The 12,670-nt window shown below is 48.3% G+C and overlaps 1 protein-coding gene across 9 annotated transcripts in view; it reads left to right on the plus strand.

The window, feature by feature from the left end:
• Positions 1-12,670, plus strand: part of ZNF618 (zinc finger protein 618) — a 148,550-nt gene that overhangs the window by 73,930 nt on the left and 61,950 nt on the right. The window lies entirely within an intron of this gene.

Below are 12,670 nucleotides of genomic sequence, written 5' to 3' on the forward strand. Positions count from 1 at the left end.
TTTCTTTTCTTCATGGGTCTCTCATTTTGTAGGAAAATGGGTGACTCCTTCCTTTCCAACTGTGAGAAGAACTATTTTGATGTTTAAAAAATTCATGCAGTCATCCTCCCCGTGCGCCGCCGCCCCCCCCCCCCCCCCCCCCATTTGCCTGGGCTGTTGATCTTGTGATATATTTATAGAGATTGCGGTTGGCTGACCAGGAGTTATTTTGCAATAGGAATTTGTAAGATTTCTACTTTGAGCATGTGTGGCAGACTTTTCTTTTTTTAAAAAAAGAAAAATTCTTTCTTAGAACATCTACTGCGTCCTTCTGTAATAATTTCTCTTTCAAACCAAAGTGAGCCTTGTGTTTTACACATAGTTTTCTTCTGTGTGTATTTCTTTGTCTCTGGTCTTCTCTCTTCTTTGAGATCTCTTTACGTTGAATTTTAAAAGGCCACGGCTCCTCCTTCTTGTAGGGATGATTTTACAAATGAGAATGTGAATCATCAGAAAAACAGTGCTTTGGGGGTCAGGAGACCTCAGTTTCTCTCTCTATAAAAGGATGGTGTTGAACTAGATTTGAGGGGGCAAGCATGCTACCATCCCCAGCTTTACCATGCTCACTGCAGACATCAACAATCAATCTCCGCACTCTTCCTAGATGAGCTCTGATGTGGCCTCAGAATCCTTGTCCACACATTGTCCCAGGCAGCCACGGCTGTTTGATCAGAATTATCACTGGAAATGAGACCTGTTTGCCACGCTTGGACTAGATGATTTCCTAGACCCCATTCACCACCATGGTTCTCTAAGTACTGGCAGGACAATTTCTTTATGTTTCAAACCAGTTGACCTTTATTATGCCCTTGTTGTATGCTGTGGAGTCACAGAGGAGCTGTTTATTAAAAGCTGGCCATGCTCATAGAATTCGCAGTTTGTTCAGGAGCAAGGCTGCAGAGAGTGGCGGTGTCCCCAGGCGTGCTCAGGCACACCCTGGGACCTCTAGGAAGTTGTCACTATGTTCCAGGAAGGCGCTTGGGATCCAGCTGGTCCGAGAGGACAGCGGTCTAGGTAGGAGGACAGCATAAGAAAGACAGACACAACAGCATCAACACGTTTCTGAACTTGGAGAGTCCTCAGAGCCTATCCATCTGGTCAACATTCTCCAGTTGATGGCTAGGGAAACCAGCTCAGGTTAAAATAGGGACTTGCCTGAATGTTAATAAATGCTATAGCTAAAGTTTAATAAGTTTTATATAGCATTTACTGTGCGCCAGGCATTATTTTGAGAGCTTTACATCTCTTAACTAATGTAGTCCCAAGTAACCGCGTGAGATGAGTGCCATTATTATCCCCATTTGACAGAGGAGGAAACTGTCCGAGGGTGAAGTGACTTCACCGAGTGTCACCTGTCTCTGAAGTTGTGGAGTCAGGACTTGAGCCCAGGCCACTCCAGGTTCTGTGCTGGGAACTGTGCCAAGTAAATCCTCTGGGAAGGACCCGAATATCTTTAGTGTATTAATTTTGCTCACCGCCATCAACGTAATCGTGACATCCTTCAGATCTGTGGCTCATGTAGTGCCGTTGGCACTAGCTGAGAATGTTGGAGACTCCCAACCTTTTTATCCACCAGCTGCTGTGTTCTGAGGGGCTTTCCCCTCTATTTTACATCCGAGGAAACTGAGGCCGAGAGAGGTGATGCGACTTGAGCCAGGTCACCCCGCTCCTAGTGGCCCAGACCATTTGAACCCAGGTCTGCCTGACTCCACGTGTCACAGTTGGGAGTCCAGCAGCCTCACTGGATGGAAGGGCAGAGGGAAGGTCAAAGGTAGCGTCTGACAGGAGTCAGAGGAGGGGGCCTGGGGGCTGTCCGTCATCCCTGTGGCATCACCGAGGCCATGTCACAGGAGCCCTTTACTTTGTCCCTTGAAGAGGTTTGAGGACCAACGTTTTCTTCTTACTGCCTTACTTAAAAACACCTAAGGGGTGACTTTTAAAAACCTTGTCCCCTTGCCCTGCCCGGTTTGGCTCAGTGGATAGAGCGTCGGCCTGCAGACTGAAAGGTCCCAGGTTCGATTCCGGCCAAGGGCATGTACCTTAGTTGCTGGCACATCCCCAGTAGGAGGTGTGCAGGAGGCAGCTGATCAATGTTTCTCTCTCATCGATGTTTCTAACTCTCTATCCCTCTACCTTCCTCTCTGTAAAAAATCAATAAAATATATTTTTAAAAAGTAAAATAAAAAAAATAAAAACCCTGTCCCCCAATTCTGAGTTCACTAATTTGGATCTTATAACCCTCTGTAAACCTATTTATAATAGATTTTTTTCCTCGTGAAGCAAAAAAAGTTTTCCTTTTTTTTTTTACATTCCCCCCCTCCCCCCACCCCACTTCCTGCTGATCTGAGGCGAATATTTATCACGTATTTAATGAGTAATCTGAGTCCTGGCCTAGTGAGGCTGCACCAGGACATGGTTTATGGCTGATCTGGTTTTAACTCGCTCCAGGCGGTTTTCCCTGGAGTTTTCTGTAAAATCATAAACCTGGAGAGAGAATTTTTGTGGAATTCAGTCACGTGACTTTTGTAAATTGAGAGATTAACTGTGTGACTGAAGAACTGAGAAATTTTTCGTTGTCTTTTTTTTTTTTTTTTTTTAAAGAAAACAAACAGCGGCGTTTATGCACCCAGAGGAGCGTGTCCACTCTTAAAGACGGGGCAATGTCAGTCGCCAAGGTCACCTGCTGGGCTTTTCAGGCCGCATGGCACAGGGTTTGAGAACATGGACTTGGAATCGAGCATCTGAGCCTCTCCCCAGCTGATCCCTGCGTCCGGCGAGCCTAGCTCCCGTCTCCACAGCGGGGCTGGGGACAGTCCCTACCACTTACTGTGGTTGATGTGGTGCGTGCAGTGCCCGAGCCCAGGCCTTGCCGGGAGCCGGTCCATCCTTGCTGCTTGACACAGTCGCTGCAGGAAAGAAACATCCGCACAGCATATGTTTCAAGGGACCTGGCACATATAGCATATTGTTCTTAATATGTTTGCTCTCTTTAGCGCCATGTGTTTTAACCAAGGTCACCTCTCCGAGAAAGGTTGTTTCCCCAGGTGGGGATCTTTCCCTGAGGTTAGGGAGGGGATACAACACCTTAATTAAGTACCAGGCGGGTAGTTAAGCTACATAATCTTTACTCCCTGGAATGGAGATAAGAAACGCCCTACCCTTTGTAATAGAAATTGACAGGATTAAAATCGGCTGGTATAAATACGAATATAACAAGACAATAAACATCAGATCCTGATCAGTTCCTAACCAGAACTCCGACCAGAACTTTGGCTGGAGATCCTGGCTAGAGGTCCTGACTAGGCTGCTGATCAACTGAAGGCTGTCTTCGTGTCATTCCTTCTTCGCCGACTCCGTCCACACCTTTGGGGACCCCTGGACCCGCTGGGATTGGACCCCAGCAAGGCCTGGCATACGGGAGGTGCTCAGTAGATGCTGGACACTCCAGGATTGCTAGTATTATCCCCGTTGGAGGCCTTTTAATTTAGATTAATAGCACAAGGTGACACTGGGTGTAAAAACCCTGAAATAAGCATGCAGCTGATTAACTCAGTCCTCATGACAGGCTCTGAGACAGGCACCAGCATCATTCCCATTTCACAGAGGAGAGGACTGAGGCAGTGAGAGGTCAAGTTACTCGCTGAAGTCCCACCAGCAAGTGTCAGGCCTGTGCCCCCACCTGACTCCCAGGGATCACCACCCCTGCTCTTTGTGTCCTTCTGCGGGGGTTTGGTCTTGCAGCCTGAAGGCTTTTGACTGCTGGTCCTGGGGAGGGAGAGCCTCAGCTGACCCTAACTCTGACCCCTAACTAGTCTGAATGTCTCTTCGTATTGCCCCCTCCAGCAACCCATTTGCAGACAGAATTCTGATTACATTTCTCCCCTGCCCGAAGCCCTTCATGGTGGGTGAAGGGTAGAAGAAAACTCCTTGTAGTTTCTCTGCAACTCTTCTATAAACGTAAAATTATCTCAGTATAAAAAGTTAAAAAACACACAACACAAAACAAAAATACCCCCAAACCTTTGCTGAGCCCGACCACAGGAATAACGTCAGTTTATGATGCAAGTGTAGAACTCTGTGACCCAACCCGGCTGGGCATTTAGAACTTACACACATTAACCAGGAGCTATCTCAGAACCTTTAGATCCAGATGTGGACTGTGGGCCCCAGCTGCAGTGGCATCCGGCATCCGGCAGGCCCCTGGGAATGAGAAGAAGGCCCGTGGTCTGGGTGGTTAGTTCCTCACAGCAGCCCAGCGGAGGCTTCTGCCCCTCCTCTCCGAGGCCAGGACTCCCTCTTCTTCTAAGGTTTGTGAGTCAGGCCACAGGCGGGGAGGTGGGTCCATCTTTTACTTCCGTCCCTCCCAGGTGCCCAGGTCTGTGCTCGGAGGAGACCAGGCCCTCCACACACCACAGCTGCAGCAGTTTATTTTTTAAACCTGCCATTTATTGAGCAACTACTGTGTGCCAGCTCCATCCTGGGTGCTCTCCACACTCTATCAGCGGTGATCTTTGTCACGCCCAGTAGCTCTCATTCCTGGAGTTTTCTCTTCTCTACTGCTATCCCCGACCATCATCATCTCTTTCCTGGAAGGTGACAGTGCCTTCATCTTGGACTCCTGCCTCCATACTGCAGCCAGCAGTGGCCTTCAGAGGTCCACGTGCCTTCTGGGGTGGCCAATGGGCCTGGGAATACAGAAAGGCTCCTTAGCCTGGTTTACAGGTGCTCAGTAATTACTAGTGGTTGGTGATGATGACAAAGACAATGCTGATGGTGATAGTGTCAGTATTAGGGTCCCGCTGTCCGCATGGCTGCCCGCTGAGAGAGGAGAGGAAACTCAAGTGAAATATACAAGGCCTGTGCTGGTTTCATTTCTAGGAAACTTGATTGATTTCTTGACACTTGACCTCAGGCAGCAAGGGCTTGGGAAGAGGCAGAAGGGCAACGTAACCAAGAGGAATGAAGGCATTGGTCATTTCCCATGGGTTTTCCCTGTAGTTGGGACCTTGGCCCGTCGATGATGGCATCTCTGGGGCCTCTCTTTGTCTCTGGCCTCAACCTGGAGTCTGGGCAGGAGCTCTGGTGAGCCTGGGTGTGTCCATGGGCTGGTCCCCTCCTCCGGAGGTGAATGCCCTCAGAGAAGTCTGCAGCCCTGTGGGGTTCAGTGCCCGAGGCTACCCAGCTGGCAAGACGGCGCCTTTCTCCTTGCTCCCTGGCACCCCGCCGGTGTTAGCTTCATTTGTGTCTAAGTTTTACGGTCCCCCCACTGAGCAAGGCTCTGTGTGCCCTGTTCCAGCATCCATCCCTCGGGAAGCCCTTCCCGACTCTGCAGTTTCACCGGGTCCTGTTGTCAAAGATGCTCATGGCATCCAGACTTTTCTCTTTAGAGTGCACATCGCAGTTGGAAGCTATACATCGATTGCATTCTGTAATGAAGTAATCACTGCCTGTCTCCCTCACGATTCTTGTTGCTGTTGTGTCCCCAGGAACTACCCTGGTCGCCAGCACATTGTAGGCACCTGGTAGATAGTATCTGGGTGAATGACTAAGGAACCATGTCTGATGCATCTTACTATCAATCTCCCAAGGCCTTGCTCAGAATCACACATCTATTACGAACTATATCAATACCTATTGAAAAATGGCATCACCCATCTGAGTTCCAGTTCTTTTTTTTTTTTTTTTTTAACTGAGAGCCTTCTCTGGCAGCTTCTGCCACCCCTGAAGCTTGGAACCCAGGGCCGTCAGTGTCTCTGAGTAACTGTGTTCTCTTGTGGGAAAGCAAATATACGAAATGAAAAGCCGAGTACCACACGCTAGAAACATATTGCTGAATGTGATCTGAGAAGCAAGGTCTAATTCGGGATTTTATGCTATATTTAGTTTACTGGGAATAGAATCCTCTTTATAACTTGCAAAGCTATTGTTCAGGGTTGGCACAGTCACCCTGAATAGGTGTTTCAGGAGCACCTGGTGAATAAAGCGGGGACTGCTGGTGCTTCATTTGGGGTAGATAGAAAGCAGTTCATCTTCATTGTTTGGGGCCAGATTTGGTTTCTTGGTCCTGGAGATTGAAGGTGTGTAGAACACATGGGAGCCCTGGCCATGCCATTGATCCGCCATGTGACCTTGGACAAGTCACTTGGCCCCTGTCTGTGCTTGATTGGTTCTCGGTCAGAGGGGGATAGTTAAACTGCAGTGTCTCCTTGGGGTTATTGGGAGGATGCCATGCGGTGTAACCATCTATAAAGTGCTGGCTGTGCTGTGATTAATATTTTTATGCACCAGAGAGATGCAATTGCATTTTTCTTGGTGCTAAGACACAAGATTTTTAGAATCTTCCTTGACTCTCTCTCAACCGTTACATCCAGTTCATCACCAAGTCCTGCTGGTTCTACTTTCTGGTATATCCAGAACCCAAATGTCGCGTAAGACTCCCTCCACATCCCGCATGGAGTAGGGTTCAGTATCTGAAAGAGGAGCCGCACACAAATGAGAAAAAAGACACGAGATAATTTTGCAATATTGGAGGACCTGGCGGGCAAGTCCAACTGAAGGAGAAGGACTTCCACCGATGCTCAGGCCGCTCCAACCTTTTATTTGATCTGGGGTAGCCCTAGGGTAAGGAGGTTTGTCTGGGGTAGCCCTAGGGTAGACAATTTCCAGAAATAGGCAAAATATCTGATCAACAATAATCAACAAGGATCTACACAAGTATCTAAGGAATTCAGTGAACTAAGGTGGGGATGATGCTTCAGCTACCATTATCTAGATTAACTGGGTGGTGTCTAAATTAACTGGGTGGTGCACAGTCCTGACCTTTGCTAGGACTTTCAAAGGTTACTAGCTTTTGGGGGGGTCTCTGTCTATATTCAGTTAGTGGAGACAGTAAATGGTCTCCTGCACCCAACCCTTCCTCACCCGCTCACTGCCACTACCCAGGTCCCAGCCGCCCTCATCTTGTACCTGGGCTGCTGCAGTCACCTCCTCATGGTCCGGCCTCCACCCTTGCCCATGGTCTGTTCTCAACACAGCAGCCAGAATGATCTTTTAAAAATGAAAGTCAATTTATGTCACTGCCAAAACCTTCCAGTGGCTCTTCAAAGTAAACACCACAGCCCTTCGGTGGCCTGCAGGCCCTGGGCTGACCTCCTGTTCCTCTTCTCCTCCCGTCCTCACTCACTCCCGCCCTTGAGTCTCTGCAGGGGCCATTCCCTTTCCCAGACACCACATGGCCACCTTCTTCCATTGTTTGCCTACTCTGATCACTTTATTTAAAACTGCCATTCCCTACTCCTCCCTCGTTTCCAACCTTCCGATGACCCCTGTCTTTCTCTGTTTTCCTCCTATAGTACTGATTACTTCCTAGCATACATATTTTTACCAACTTATTACACTTAATGTTACTGTCTCCCCATTTGCATGTAGAGGCCATGGGAGCAGGGATGTATCCCAACGCCTCTAGAACAATGTCTGGCGCCTTGAAGGAGCTCAGTAAGTGCTTGTGGGATGAGCGAATGACTGCTCCTGATTTGAGTCCTGTGCCTCAGTGGGAGGGAGAGAAAGTTCAAGTTACCTTTGGGGATCCACTGGGTATTGGAAAGGAAAGAGAGGTAGATGGGGCTTGCGTTGTTCGGGACACACTCGTTCTCCTGTCCTCTGGCAGGTGCTTCTCACGGGTGTGCTGCCTCCTGCAGGCCTCCAGGTCAAGGGCACTTGATTTCACTCCTGAGGCTGAGCACCTTCCTACAGGGTCCGGTGGACCAGTTGGTCATGCAAAACAGAGTTTATTGAACTAACATGCATCTATGTGCATGAAACACACACATGCTATGGAGTAACATGCATTTAATATTTGTGAGTGTGACATCCACATAAGTTAGTAAGAAAGAAGACAGGACTCCAGGCGCACATTCACTCTTCCCTCCCGAGGGTGGAGGAAGCCCCGGAAGCAGTGAGCCGGGGGGATTTGGAATGGTCCACCAGTGGATTCGACCTTGTCCACCCAAAGCTGAGCCCAGTGCTCGGCACATAGTAGGCTTTCAAGAAAATATCTGTTGAATGAGTAAAGGAGTGATTGATTACTTCAGATCAGTTGCTTATATTTCATCCAAGTATAATTGCCAATGCAGTTCATCATTCATCGAAGCAACCCCATTGTCTGTATTTCCTGAGAAATAATAACTAACGGATTTGACCCTGTTTGCCGTGTGCTAGGCCCTGAGCTGGGCGCTGGAGACATGGCCACATGAAAGACGTTGGCTTTGTCCAGGAGGAGTGCACAGCCTGGGGGCAGGCAGGCACTGCAGGAACCGTGGTCCTAGTCCCATTGAGTTGGTGAAAGGCACTGGTGTGGGGGTGTATTAGCAGGGTTGGCGAACAGTGAACAGGATCAATCCAATCTGGTGCGGGAGCGGGGAGTCCTTGCCGTCTGCAGAGAGGAAGCAATTTTGGAGTTTCAGTGGGGGAGGGAAAAGGCAAGATCCTAGTTAGACCCCCACGGAAATGTGCTGCGCCAGGCCCTGGGCTTGGCTGGCCGAGGTGCCATGTTGGAGATGCCCCCTCCCAGCGCGGTGGCCCCCTCCATCCCCACTGAGCTGGGGGAACCGTGAGCCCCCGCATTCGCTGTGGCACCCCAGCCTCCCTGAACCTCTGGCTCGGGTCTCTTTTCCAAGAAAGGCATTTCATTCTTTGAGATCAGGCAGCCAGGACCCAAGGAGCTGTTTTCCTCCATTGTGCAAGCATGACAAATCATTAATTTTTGATTGATTTGCTTAGAATTATGGGCGCCCCAGCATTCTTTCCGCCGCTGAACAGCTGTATAACAAATGAATATATCAGTGTGCACAAAAGATTGGAGATCTAAGAGAAGCCATTACATTGGCCACCCTCCCCCACCCTCACCCCTTCCGGGGCAGTGAAGGGAGGAAATTTTTACCAGAAATTCCTCAAGTGGCTTAAAGGGGGGAAAAAAAGCCTTTTTATAATTGAATTAAATCTTTATCTCTTCATCTTGTGAGGCAGATTTCCAAATACACACCAGGTCCCCACGTGCTTGGGTTTCATCCATCCAGGAGGAATCTTTAATAATGAAATTTCAACTTGTGAATTAAAACCAAAAAGGGGGAGGGAAAAAAAAAAAAGCAAATTCTGCCCCTCCTATTTGCTTTTTTTTTTTTTGGTTGCTCTATTCCTTTAAGATTTTGGAACCGTACCAGTGCACTAAATGTGACCTCCATAACTTTTAAATTAAGAATTTATGCTGGCTTGAAATTTATGAAATATTTCAGCATGAAAGAAAGCCTTTTTCCCTCAGGAAAATTGAGCAATAAATCACAGCACTGTGGATTTACTGCCCCAGAGCCAGCGAGAGATAGGATTTTTTTTTTTTTTTGCTTCATTCTGAAAAAAAAAAAAAAATGTAATCATATAAGACAGCTTAGCTGCTATCCTCCCACTCTCTAGAATTTTTAATTTCAGCTGTTTCTGCTTGGATTTATTTCCAATATTCCTGCTCGGCTTTTCAATTTCCTCAGTTATTAAATTTTAATTCAGTGCATTAGCATTTAAATTAAAAAAGGGTTTATTTTATCGAAATCGTTGGCCAGCCCCCATCCCGTAGCACACGAATTGCCTGTTTCTGCCATTTGCACAAAATGTGAAATGCAGCTAATGTATTACAACTTACATTTGCACAAATTTAGAAATAAAATTTCTGGGTTTGGAATAATATTTTCTTTCCAAGAAAATCCTTAATAAGAGAATGGAAAAGAGCAACTTAACATTCATTTGGGGAGGGAAGAGGAGGGTTGAATGAAACCAAAAATAGCCTTGCTCAGGTTCCAAGGAGAAGCCGGTGTATAAGGAATGGACGGGGCTAGGTACCCTGATGGGGAGCTGGGGGTGTCTGGGTGTCTCTACCCCCACCTCTGAGAGAGTGAGCAGGAGGGTCTCTCATGGCCCACTGTCCCCAGCACATTTCATTTGCCATCGAGGGGTTGGGTAAGGTTGGGTCAAATCCACATAGAATGACAGAGAAACGTAGAGGGTGGAGATGACCTGACTCAGCTCTCCTGCTCCTGCTCCCATTCTTGCCTATGGGCAAGCTCAGGTCCAGGGAAAGGAAAGCTTGCCCAAGGTTCAAAGGGAGACCCAGACAGAACCCGGGCAGGAAGCTGCATATCCTCCAGGAGCACATGGCCCAGCAGTAGTGGCGACAGCAGTAGAGGTTCCATTACGTAAGCGATTGCAACGCCTGCCTGGCCTGCGCTTCGTACTCGATCTGCACCACCGTGTTCAGTGGTGGGGGATTAGGTGGAAGCTCATGAGATGCTGACTTGCAGCCTGGGATTCAGATCAGGCCTGAGACAGGCCGGGGAGACCCCTGGTGCTGCCCAGGCCGGCTCTGCAGCTGAGCCCTGCTAAGCACGTTTACCTGCGCTACTCTGTGTAAGTTACCTTGTATTAAGTCTCATGCCAGCCCCATGATGGAGGTCCTGGGATTACTGTATTGCCGTTTGCAGATGAGGAGACTTGCCTAGGTGCATACAGCTAGGAAATGGCAGAACCAGGACTCGAACGCAGACTGCCTGAGTCTAAACCCTGTCCTCTTAAACTTCAAATTGAGATCAAGTCAGATTACCCTGAGTTTGTGGTTCGGGTTGGGTCACATGAATATGCTGGTATTAGAATCTTGGGGCCTAGGAAAATGGCAGTGTCAGCGGTGCAACTGATTCGAACAGTAGGGGTCGCTATGATGTATTGATTGGTGAGGACACACAGCAAGCTGGTCTGGCCTCTTAGGGAGCTCTACCACTGAGAGTTGGCGCCTTTAGCACTGCGGGCTTCAACTGGGGCCAGGAGGGCGTGAGAGGCCGACCTTGTCATTATGGTGGGGTCTAGATGCAGGCCCGCATGCTGTGATTGACAGCTGCTGTGATTGACAGGTGCTGTGATTGACAGGTGCTATTTTCGACAGTTCTGACTTGAGCCCAGTGTCCATCAGCTCTACTCCTGCCAGGGTAGCACTCCTCCTCCATCGGTTTGTTTTCCCTTGTGCCACCACCTTAGTCTCTGCAAAGGGATTTGTTTAGACAACCATTTGAACATTTTTATTCGCACTTCGTCTTTATTTATAAAAATGGGTGGAAAACAAAAATGAGTGTTGCTAGCAGTGATACAAAGCTCCAGTATCATAAGCATCATAAAAGGGCACGGTAGCTGGGGTTGATCAGGTGTGCAAAAAACAGAATCTTCTCTCGTACCCAGCCACGTTCCTGTATTTGTAGTCAACACTGTGAAACTATGAAGGAAAAGGACAACAAAAGACAACATTAAAAATATGTATGAAATGCTAGAAATCGAAGGCTAGAGTTGAGTCTGGAAGGCGAGAGGTCATTTGGGATTGTACCGTTTTTTTAGGCTCTCTGGGGCAGAATTCCCACCCCCTGCCACTTCTGCCTCTTACGATACGGACGTGAAAGCAATGTCTTCCCGCTCGCTTTACAGACAAGTTTTGAGGAATGCAGTGTCGGAGAGAGGCTGTAATTGATCCCGTTCTTCTGCTCCCAGTGAAATGATATGCAAACCATTTTCTGCTTTGTTTCTTCTACTGAAATAACACACCGGCATCCCATTAATTTCTCCTGCCCAGGCCTCATGCTTCTGCCTCCCCATTTGTCCTTCACCTTTCTACTTCCCTCCTGTGGACAGTCGGGGTGGTGTAGGCTCACCCTATTTCTCCATTAGCTCTCCTGGATGTTGGTGGACAATAAAATATTACAGAGCTGAGAAGGTAGGCGCTGGAGTCACCCAGACCTGGGCTTGTAGCCATGGGGTGTTGGATAAGTGGCTGAAGGACCCTCTGTGCAGAACCCGTAAAATGGGAATATTGTGTATGTGTGTTGGGGGACCTATTGAGAGGATTAAATAAGCGGCATGTAATGTCGTACACTAGCACCTGCTGGGAAGTTCTCCAGGGGGAGAGAGTCTGGATGCCCACAGGGGCCAGGCTGGAGGGCTGTGTAAGAGGCGAGAGGGAAGGGTAGAAGGAGGTAGGTATGTCAGCTGTAGCTGACTGTGGCCATGTGGGGACTGTGTAGCTGGATTAACTGGTTTTTAAAGAGAAGCTGAAATGTGGCCTTTGTGTGTGGGGGGCTAGGGGGGGTGAAATGCCTTTACTTTTATATATTTACACTTTGGATTGAAGTCCGCCATCTGGTTTTGCCAGTTTGCAACTTCCCATAAGCACTCATCAATAGGTAGCGGCTGCTGTGCTTTTTTAGGTCATCAATCCTTCATCCAATCCTGAAATGCGAAAAGTTTGAAAACAGAAAGATTTTTTTTGTCGCTAATGAAGTGGCAGGACTTGACCTCAGGGAGAACAGGCTGGTTGCCCTCTTCATCTATCCCAGGGGGGCTCACTGTGTAAGCTTCCCTGTAGGAACATCAATGTGCTTGGGTCCTGGGGGCTCCCCAGACCCCGCCAGGGTTGTTTCCAAATGCAGAACACACGTGGCAACATTACCTTTCTAAAATTGGAAGGATTCTGAATCTGGGAACACATGTGTGCCAGCATTTTGAAGCTACATTATTTTAAACGTTTGCACAAAGCGAGGGGCTGCTTCTTCAA

The sequence above is a fragment of the Myotis yumanensis genome, unplaced genomic scaffold (genome assembly GCF_028538775.1).
Source record: "Myotis yumanensis isolate MYYU_CA2020_CCGP unplaced genomic scaffold, mMyoYum1.0.hap1 SCAF_12, whole genome shotgun sequence".
Classification (NCBI taxonomy): Eukaryota; Metazoa; Chordata; class Mammalia; order Chiroptera; family Vespertilionidae; genus Myotis; species Myotis yumanensis.